The sequence below is a fragment of the Xiphias gladius genome, chromosome 7 (genome assembly GCF_016859285.1).
Source record: "Xiphias gladius isolate SHS-SW01 ecotype Sanya breed wild chromosome 7, ASM1685928v1, whole genome shotgun sequence".
Classification (NCBI taxonomy): domain Eukaryota; kingdom Metazoa; phylum Chordata; class Actinopteri; order Istiophoriformes; family Xiphiidae; genus Xiphias; species Xiphias gladius.
The window spans coordinates 10,938,558-10,950,770 of NC_053406.1; the positions used below are offsets into that span (position 1 = coordinate 10,938,558).

At 40.4% G+C, this 12,213-nt stretch overlaps 1 long non-coding RNA gene and 1 other non-coding gene across 4 annotated transcripts; one reads left to right on the forward strand and one right to left on the reverse strand.

Moving 5' to 3' along the window:
• Positions 1 to 7,180: 7,180 nt before the first annotated feature.
• trnav-aac lies at positions 7,181 to 7,253 on the reverse strand. The gene has a single exon. It is a non-coding gene; the product is annotated as a tRNA-Val (tRNA).
• Positions 7,254 to 7,521: 268 nt separating this feature from the next.
• LOC120791815 lies at positions 7,522 to 10,820 on the forward strand. Of its 3 annotated transcripts, XR_005707741.1 has the most exons (4): positions 7,522 to 8,209; positions 9,064 to 9,160; positions 9,364 to 9,563; positions 10,718 to 10,820. It is a non-coding gene; the product is annotated as an uncharacterized LOC120791815 (long non-coding RNA). The 3 variants fall into 3 exon arrangements; XR_005707742.1 differs by lacking the exon at positions 9,064 to 9,160; XR_005707743.1 differs by lacking the exon at positions 9,064 to 9,160 and having other exon boundaries at positions 9,508 to 9,563.
• Positions 10,821 to 12,213: the final 1,393 nt, after the last annotated feature.

Here is a 12,213-nt window from a genome sequence, read left to right on the forward strand (position 1 = left end):
CAGTAATACAGGTAGCACAGCTTTGGGACAGATCACTGCAAAAGAATGTAAAGACTGTCAGGGATAAATGTTAAATATTGTCCAAAAACTATATTTTAATTAATTACAAGAATAATTTCAAATGTGTTAGTTATCATAAAATGAATGTGAATATCCCAATAGGCCAGTAGTCAATTTTTCCAACTGTATTGTTCTTTGTAACTCTACAACCAGCCAATACTTTCAGTGTTTCTCTCAGTTCATAATTCAGATTAGCCAACAACTACTTGCTGTGACTGTATCTAAAAAATTACAGCATTGAAGATTATAAGGTGTTCGATGTGAGTTTCTAAATAGTACTGGTGTCTTAGCAGGAAAAACGTACCAAGTGTTCGAAGATTTGGTGGGAGCTGAGCGCTGTTGGGAGTAAACTGACAAAAAGAAATATAATAATATACATACAGATATATACATATATATACAAATATATACAAATTTGAAAGCTGGAACATGCCCAAATTAAACAACTTGGACCATTTAAGAAGTAATCCAATTTTGTTTAAGAATAGAAAAATAGCAAAACAAAGTCAACAAAGTCTTTCTAATATCACTAATGTACTTCATTCTATGATAAGCCTGTGCTATGATGCCCATTGGAAACTGGAACATGTCTATGCGACTCTCAGTACAAGAGGTCCCTTCTGTGAAGCTGGTAGACATGACCTGCCACACCCGCATACATAGCTCGGATTGCTATGACAGCTGAAAGCTACTCACACGCATACGCACACACATACATACGCCTACACATCTTCTCACATACAAAGAGCCACTTTGATACCAGGGTGTAGTACACTGGCCTGGCATACAAACAATACAGCACTTTACCACTGTTCAGAGTGGCTGCACAAAACAGGAAATCATGGGAAAGACTTCACAGTCATCGTTCTTTTATAATATATGGGGAGAGTTAACAAAAACCAAAATTTTCACAGTGTTCGCCATGTTTGACTGAGCACGTGACAACAGCACTGTGTCAAAATGGATTTAACATTGTCAGACTACATGTTGTCTCACTAGAAGAGAACTCTATGTCCAGATTTTATTTTATTTTTCTAATTGTTCACTTCGTCAGCCTGCTGCTCTCTAATACTGGAGTGCATTTCCCTTCTTGCTTTCAATGGAAGCAATAAGACAGACGTCCGATTATGCAATAAACTGTTAAAAGGCACTTTATAGATGTGTCTGGACTGGCTGCGATGGCATCTCTGTCTGTCCAAGGCACTGTTCATTGTACCGATGTACGTATCTACACTGTACTAATGTATCTCAGTTGGACTAATGTATGGACATTAGATTCATATATCTACATTAGACAGATTTAACTACATTGGATCAATCTATATTAGATCCCCTTTACACTTGGCATAAAATTCCCTGAGCAGATGGAAGATATATCAAGAAGAGCTAGAGCTTACATTATACATTGTACATTATAAAACACCTCTGAGAAGTCCCTTTTATTGACCGGAAGGCAACTCTACAGTAAATTTCTGACAACCCACGTCTGTAATGGAATTTTAATATGAAAAAAACCTGACGCAAAAATCTAGTACGCTAAAAGGCCATTTACTAAACTGAACACAAATTCTCAAGACTGTTCATGGGAGATTTATGAAAATACAATAGTCCTAGTGTTTTTGTCTACATGTTGGCCTATCTGCATGCAGTTGTTTCATGAAACTTCTATCTAGACTGAAATCTGATACAGCACGGTTTAACCATACTACATCATAGAACAGTTAATACAGTATGACTGCCTCCTAGTGGTAAATGTCTAACACATCAAATAATAATCTCTAGCAGGAGCTGATGAGACATACAACATGCACTTATTACATTTACATTGAGACTATAAGGAAAAAAACACTGTCAATTAAAACTAAAGCTAAAATTTTACACACACACACACACACACACACACACACACACACACACACACACACACACACACACACACACACACACACACACACACACACACACACACACACACACACACACACACACACACACACACACACACACACACACACACACACACACACACACACACACACACACACACACACACACACACACACACACACACACACACACACACACACACACACACACACACACACACACACACACACACACACACACACACACACACACACACACACACACACACACACACACACACACACACACACACACACACACACACACACACACACACACACACACACACACACACACACACACACACACACACACACACACACACACACACACACACACACACACACACACACACACACACACACACACACACACACACACACACACACACACACACACACACACACACACACACACACACACACACACACACACACACACACACACACACACACACACACACACACACACACACACACACACACACACACACACACACACACACACACACACACACACACACACACACACACACACACACACACACACACACACACACACACACACACACACACACACACACACACACACACACACACACACACACACACACACACACACACACACACACACACACACACACACACACACACACACACACACACACACACACACACACACACACACACACACACACACACACACACACACACACACACACACACACACACACACACACACACACACACACACACACACACACACACACACACACACACACACACACACACACACACACACACACACACACACACACACACACACACACACACACACACACACACACACACACACACACACACACACACACACACACACACACACACACACACACACACACACACACACACACACACACACACACACACACACACACACACACACACACACACACACACACACACACACACACACACACACACACACACACACACACACACACACACACACACACACACACACACACACACACACACACACACACACACACACACACACACACACACACACACACACACACACACACACACACACACACACACACACACACACACACACACACACACACACACACACACACACACACACACACACACACACACACACACACACACACACACACACACACACACACACACACACACACACACACACACACACACACACACACACACACACACACACACACACACACACACACACACACACACACACACACACACACACACACACACACACACACACACACACACACACACACACACACACACACACACACACACACACACACACACACACACACACACACACACACACACACACACACACACACACACACACACACACACACACACACACACACACACACACACACACACACACACACACACACACACACACACACACACACACACACACACACACACACACACACACACACACACACACACACACACACACACACACACACACACACACACACACACACACACACACACACACACACACACACACACACACACACACACACACACACACACACACACACACACACACACACACACACACACACACACACACACACACACACACACACACACACACACACACACACACACACACACACACACACACAACACGCGCGCACACACACACACACACACACACACACACACACACACACACACACACACACACACACACACACACACTCTCACTTGCTTCCTCGTCTTCCTCATTCATGTGAAAATCCTTCTTTAAAGAGGGTATACATGTACATCCAAAGTCTTCCTGTAGGGAAAAGCAATACTGTGGAGTTGATCTGTCTGTTAGCTTATTTTTCTTCCTCCATACTTTTAAACCGAACATAGCAAAACAAATTTTTTTTCTGTGATCCCTAACCTGATTTTTATGTTTTCTGGAGTGAAGCCCATTAACCCTGCCTTACAGTTTCAGGAGATTCTTTCTTATATCTGACTTGCTCTGCCAGTATTGATTTATTTCCCTGAAGTAAAACTACTGACAAAGTGAAAAAAAACCTCCATATTAAAATCCACCCAGCAAACCAGAAACAGGCAAGTGAGGAGGATATAAGAGTGATGTTCTGTTTTAATGAAAGCCAGGTACAGTATGTATGAGACAAATAAGATAATGTTACCTGATTTAATGTATGAATGCAGTCTAGATCTAGGAACGGCTGCCTTCATAACTCCATGAAATTGTATTGGGTTATGAAACCACCAAAAGCATTGACTGTATAACTTTTTTAAAAATGATTTTTGTTTTCTCCTTGGCACATTCTGACCTGCATGTCTTTCTCCAAGAAATTTATGGCCTGAGCCTGACCTTATATGAGTCCTGATGTCAGCCACCTGCTTGCAGTGATTGCTGCGGTACTGAGTCTGCCCTGTACAGTGTAGAACGCTCCCCTGCATTGGTGCCATACAGCACAGTAAATACAATACTATTTCATGTAAGTGATAAAATCCTCGCAACAGCTTGCATAACTCAAACAATGTATGATTAAAAAAAGTATTGAAACTGTTTACTAATCGTTTTACATAGCGCTACTAGTTAAGATTGTTTATAATTATACATAATTCAGTCCCTGTGCCCACTGGGCGTTTTATCTACATTTAATACGGGATGACTCATAATGTATAAGTCTACAGAAAATCTATTAGGAAAAGGATACATGAAACAATTTGTAAAACCATGGAGCCTTTATCAGATCGCTCCCAGTTGACAGCTATAGTGAGCATTAAATAGTTACAGATAATCTCAGTGTTAGTGTCACATTATTCACTAAAATAAAGTGTTGGGAGTTCTGACTGACCATTATGATTCCTTAAAGTTAGTATTGCTCTTACTGCCAGAGCGGCTGAAACTCATACTGCCAGTCCAAGAGTCTCATGTCTGCTGTTGTTAAGACACTATTGCAATGACATACGACTCATTTGTACACTTACACTATTAAAACATGTTGTATTATGGTCTTCCACTGTATTAATGGCATTTCAGTACTAAATTGTATATCATATTGCTCTATACTACCCATGTATTTCTAGCAGCTGAAACTCACACTGCCAAGCCAAGAGTCTGACGTCTGCTCTGTGCTCCCACATTCCACACAGATCAAAAGATCAAACCACTGATCTAATGTCCGTTTAGTTCAGCAAAAAAGTTAATTTTACTACAATGCTGATCCAAGGGGATGATAAACAAATGAGATGAAACAGGGGCAATACGCTCTTATTTTGGCACAAACACAATTGTTTCCATTGTAAGAATTTTGAGATTGTCACAAAAAATAGTGAAAACAAATTACAGTTAGCAATGCCAAACTATGATGCATATTGTGACATATTATGTGTTAACATTATATCACACGCCTAGCAAACTGCCTATAACTCTTGAAAGAGTTTATTTTATAGACCAAGGCTAGCTAGAGATTTGAAGTATAAGCACAGGCTGACAATGACCTCTCCACATTTTCTCACTGCAGTTCTGCATTTTGAACAATTTCAGCAATATTTTTTAAATCTTAATCCACATAACAAATTCATATATACACATTTGATCTTAAGCTATCTAACTCCACTAACGGTACACATATGATAGTACTTTATAGTAACTCAAAATCTTACAGCAAATTCCTATACTTTGCTCAAGTTGACACACACACACACACACACACACACACACACACACACACACACACACACACACACACACACACACACACACACACACACACACACACACACACACACACACACACACACACACACACACACACACACACACACACAAAACAAAACTCCAACGCCAGGTTTCCTGGATCAAGTTGTCTCTGAATGTTCAGCTGTTTGTCTGTGTTTGTGACCATGTTGCTCATGCTCCCTTCATGACTATGCACATGAAACTTTTGAATTGTTAAAAAAAAAAAAAAAAAAATACATACTGAAAATAAAATGTTGATTGAAATTCCCACAGCGCTGCTGCGTCTCACTGTGTCTTTATCCAACTTTAGAGAATGTTGCTTCATTTATTCACTTTACAAGGTGATAAAGAATGCAATCACTTAATCCATGATCAATGTGATTCTCTTTTTGTGTGTGTTATGACATATATTATAATGTAGTGGTAAATAGATGCAGCATATTACTGTAAGAGAGGTAAAGAAGGATAGGAATTGGTTGATACTGATATTGTACATTACTAAACAATACTTGCAACATAATGATTCCTACGATGACAATAAAACAAAAATGTGATTGAAATTTTACATCACACATGTCTTATAAAGTCTAAACTAAAGTTACACTTGCATATTAGTTGAATGGCAAATAATTCAGTATTCCCGATATTCCTTAAATATTCATCGTGGTAGACCAGTGCAAATATCAGAATTAAAAAACTATTTTACTGTGGCCTACAGTAGCCATGCTAATTCCAACACCCTATTCACTCATCACTTACATCAAGCAAGATCAACACAGTTCTTTCCACCTGCAACTGTATGGCCAAATCCGCTCTCTTGGGCCAAATGCTCAAGAATACTTTGTTCTCCATTATTTTCGGGTATCTCCATTTAATTAGTGTATTCATGACTGTCACTGTCGCTGGTAAGATTATTGCACTGATTTTCGTGATTGTTAGTCAATGGATGCGATAAACAGGCGATGAAAGGATGTCCCATGAAAGGATGTCAAATAAATTATTTTGGCAATTGACAAATCAACATGTGGGCCTAAATTAAGGACCATTTTCATATTATTGTTAGCTTGCTCGATACAGCCATCTAGTGGAGGTTTTGTAAAAGTGCGCCACGGTGGTTTCTGCCCACGGAGTCTGCTCATTGTGGACCGCAGTGCAGACAGGATAAATTAGGTCCACACATTGCCTGAACATTTACGTGGCATGTTTGTGGATTTTTTGGATTTCCTTCCTCGAATATAATGAGACGGAGCTAGTTGAAATTGCTATACACAGATATACCACTAAAAAAAATGGCCCTGCTTTTACAAAGTCGGCAAGTGATGTAACCGCGTAGCTTCAGTGTGACGACGTTGAACCTTTTTGACCCATACAAAAAATAAAAATTAAAAATTAAAAAATTAAAAAAAACAGCTGTTCCCGCCCGGTTTCGAACCGAGGACCTTTCGCGTGTTAGGCGAACGTGATAACCACTACACTACGGGAACTGGCTGCCACGACACGGTGCTGCAAAGTATTTCACCAATGTCAACGCCGATGCCTGCGATACCACATTCTGATCCCGCCCTGCAGTCAGTATGACTAGACACGTGTAAGTTTCCGTTGGGCTTCAATGTCTGCACTACACTAAAGCACAACTATCGTTGACGTTACGCACAAATCACGCGTCAAATGCAACACATCTTCACCAATTATATTTTTGAACATTAACCGCGTCGGCATGCTTACATTTAGAGAAGCAACTCGCCATAGAGTCCCCATGGTTAACGGTATTGGGGCGGGGCGGGGCTCGAACCCTGTTTTAATGTGTGTGTGAAAGGCTAAATGGTAAACACCAATTTACAATAAGGCAGGGCATGCTAAGTTAACTTCTCCACGATGACTTTCCCAAAAAACATGGATGTTTTTGAGATATAAGCTAGTTTGGGTTGAGTTTCGGTTTCTGGTTGCTTTATTAGTTGATTTATCCCAGAAAAGAGTGAACTCGTGAAAACATACCTTGGTACTCGTCACTCCACACTCCTGCTGTTAATGGGTTCTCTGCCTCGTTCCTGGCTGAAAATAAGCAGATATACCCCAACTTACAGGATATGGAAGAGGAAAAGATTAAGAAATGCACCTCCACACGTAATTTTGCCTGTATCCTGTACAACAACAAAAAAAGTAAGCGTCAGGGGCAAGCTAGGAGGCTTCAAGGCCTCAGTGACACCAGTCAAAGCCGTTCGTGATTGGAGGAACCGAACCTAAACCTGTTCGGAGCAGGACGAGTGTGCCACCGATGTCGACGTATGTAGCTGTACCACAGCAAAATGGAGCGTTTTACTGGGTGCATATTCGACAGAGAAACAAACCCTCTGTCAGTTCACAGATTTAGCGAGAAAAATAATCCACCTGCGGCTGTCTGCAGGGGGCTGCGGGCTTCGACACAAGACCGGAGGCCCAGGTATGTTTTTGGTGTAATGAGGAGTGGTTTTTTTGTTGTTGTTAGGCTAGATATGCATAGGCTAGGCCGTGGTTTTGGATAAAAATAGCAACTGATTGACTGGTGACAGAAACAGGCCTACATAAAGGGGTTTGGTAAAGGTAGCCGATACCGTAAATGAGATGTCAGTTTACAGTGTGATGCATCTGTGTAGCATACTGAACGTTTTCAAATGCAGTCAGTGACCTAGATAGTGCTTGGTCCTGTCCAACTCGTTCTTTTATTTATTTTTTTTATTTTATTATTAACTGATTCATTAATTGAATTAACTTCTTTGTCCTAGAGCCCCTTTCATGTATCCTACATGGCATGCCATTTTTTTTTTTACACCTTTTTGGAAAAAAAAATGTACGTTTTTTCTGACAATGAATGGTCATCTTAGATAACCCACTGAGCTGTCAGCATACTGCCATGTGGTGAACCGCAGCTGAAATGTCACCATGGACGTTTTTTATTTAAAAAGAAGAAAATAGTAGGAAAAACACAGCTTTTGTCAATTACACTATTGGTGGCTGTGTTTTATTCAAGTGTCCCGGTAAGCCATGACAATGTGACAATGCACCCGTATGCATTATTGGCAATAATTGATTTTGTCATGGGTGGGGAGTTTCTATACAATATAATCTATTAAATAACTACAGTGAAGTGTTTGTGCTTATTAGTGCTAACATAAATCAGACCTTCAGTCTGCAACCCAGCTGGGTTACTGCTGGCAGTATGACAATGACATGAAAACCATCAAATGTTGGGTTTGGGTTTTGGTATTGATTATTTTACTATGTGCCTACATTTATAAAAAAAACAAAAAACTAAAGCACCCCTGGCCTCTGGAGCAAATGGTGCTCTCTGCTGCATTCCCTCCTGTGCACACCCGTCATTCTTCTGTTGACTTGATGCAGTTTCTACAGATAGGTAAGGAAGACAAATAACTAACCCCGTTGACTGCAGATATCTTTGAGAGCCTCAGTGGCAGAGACGATGATAAAAGATGATCTTACGTCATTTTTATCTTGTCTGTTTCAACTTAAGCTGAACTGTGTTGTAAGCAGTCAGCTGCCGGCACTGTTGTGGGTTATTGATCAGTTTGTTTTTTTTCTCTCTCTCTGTGTCCTAAGCATTCCATCCGTCCGTATGTTCTTTTAATTGCCCTGCAACCGGGAACCTGACAAGGATCCCTCTGTCTGCTGTTACTGGAAAGAGAAATAAATAAACCTGATCTACTGTCCCATTGATTACTTGTCACACCTCCCTGTTGACAGTACCGGTGCAAGGGGAACACCAGTTGAAACTGAATCGGATGAGTTTGTATCTGGAGGTGTGTGTGTGTTTGTGTGTGTGTGTGTGTGCGTGTGTGTGTGTGTGTACATCTATGGCCAACAGCAGCCCTATCAATACTACTTCCACAAATGATCTCAGGAGCGCATCGTAATCTGTCTCCCATGCTGGATACTAAGACCAGGAGCGGCTGTTAAAATGCACTTTACTTCAGTACAAGCAAGGCCATCTCATTAATCTGTCAGTTTACCTTCTGTTTTTGAACATATTCACTTGATCCATACCAAGCCTTCAAAAAATGATAAAACCCGTAATTAGTTGGACTTATATTTCCTATACTGAACTGCAGAACCGTCAAGAATATATTTTCCTTTTTTTTTTTTGATAGGGCTGCAAGACCTGACATTTGAATGTTGCATAACTGCACGCGTAATAGTCACTCAAACATTTCCTCACAGTATGCATCAAACACTACTGGGTGGTGTCCACTAGAGGGCGCAATAGTATAAGGATTTCCAACAACGAGGTCGGCCGTCCCTTCACATTGACTCTGCATCATGCAAAAAAAGTAGAACAAGCACTAACACAGAACCATATCGCATTTTTTGGTCTTGGTGCTTCATGTTTGGGGATCTTTGCGATTTTTATTATTTTGAAAAATGCAATTAAAATTAATTTAAATAGTAATACGACTTTTATTTGGTAAACTATAGCCATTTTGTGCCCTCCTATTCAATTGCACCACAAACAAGAGGAAAACAGATCCTCTCAGGATGGTCCGCGTAGCCAGTATTTTGTTGAAAATACAGTGATCCTTTTTTAATTATCTTATTTTCATCCCGATATTACACAAACATATTTCTGCTAAAGAAATTCTCTGCTAGCTATATTTTTACAACATGATTATGTCTTCCTTACAAATAAATGTAAAATCGTTTTATGTGATAGTATAAAGATATAAGCTCCCGGAGCTTTATATTCATCTAGGACACAATATAGGAAAACACCACGTAAAATTATAATAAACACCTTAAATAACACGAGATTTTATCAGGCATGTAGGGTAGACCTGATTTTTCTCAGGTTGTGTCGGGCTTGTATGAATACATGGTCGAAATCTTGTGTATATAAAATCCACCTGTGTTTAACCTACATGTTTTGTTATACCAGTTTCTTTTTCGGTTTGCTTTTTAGGACCTCTCGCCTTGAAACTGACCAGACGCTTAAAGCATGATTTTATCCAATATTCCCTTGATGTCGCCCTCATTTCTGATTCATGTGCTGTCAAAAAAAAAAAAAAAAACATAAAAAGACATTTAATAAAAAAACTTGGTTGTCAGAAAAAACCTCCTATTTTACTCTCGCAGTCTCATATTGTCTTCTGTAAAATTCTCTGTATTTTACCTGGGAATAATGTCAACTCTTTGCCCAGTGAAGATGGATTATTTTCTCCATCAGAGTCTTATTTCATGGCATTAGCTGGTCATTGGAAGCTACTGCGTTTGATTGGGTCGATTATTCTCCACACAGGGGCAGCATGCACTGGGCCAAATAAATCGTTGCAGGTTCTCACACTACGCACTGCTACAACATTTTTAAAAAGCAGGAAATTATTGCAATATTAAGTTCGCCAAATAAGTGCGATAACAGATAGTGAAAATAAAACATCGACTGAACACATGTTCCTAAAATTTGTCTTAAATGCAGTAGGCCCATGATATGTAAGATAGCAAAGCAGTAATGGCCGGGATAAAATGTGGGCCTCCATTGTTGAAATGTCTACTTCTATTTAATGTTTTCTATTAGTAAATTTCTGTTTGTTTTTGCTGATTTGGACCAGATTTTATTATTACTTCTAACAATAATAATAATAATAAGAAATTTCTTCTTCTTCTACTTCTTCTTCTTCTTCTTCTTATGCGCCTCGAAGGAAATTTTTAATTAAATAAAAAATATACAGGCATAACATATCCAGATTTACTGCCTGCTGTTTTTTAATAATTCTAGGCTAACCAAGTTTAATGTCCCAGAATATCAGTATCCTCATTTTAACATCTTTTATTTTGGTTCTCCACGCAGGTTTGGTTGGACGAAGCAGTGATAAATATTCCTGTTGATCACTTGATTGATTACCTTGCTCAAAGGTCACGCGGGCGCGGGTAATTTCCTTACGCCAGAGGCTCCCTTTTCACTTCTAGTCCGCCTCGACAGCCCCAATACAGATCATGTTATTCTTTTAACCCCTTAACAGCCGAACGCGCTGCCACTGTAACATTACAGTAGCTACGACCTACCAGCAGCTTTTTGTTTGAACGAAGATGCCCCCCCCCCCCAGCTTTAAACATGAACGCAGTGTAGGATTGGACTCGTTTGCGAGCCGGTGTTTGTTCGCGGATTTAACGCCACGCGCAGGAGTTGGGCAGCGTTTTAGTTTATACTTGGAACCGCGGGGGTCTCGAACCCAATTAATTTCTAATAATTACAACCCAGGGGGCTGTGGGGATGTGTGCGCCGCTCCGCCCTGCCACCGGGTTCAGAGTATCATAATAAAATATGTATCGAGTAAGTGCTTCAGAGGGGAGAAGAGACGCGGAGAGGGAAGAGTGACTTATTGCGGTGAATGAAAACTGTTTCCATTTAGGCTAATTGAGCGCGCCGCCTGGAGCTCTCTCTCTCTCTCTCTCTCTATT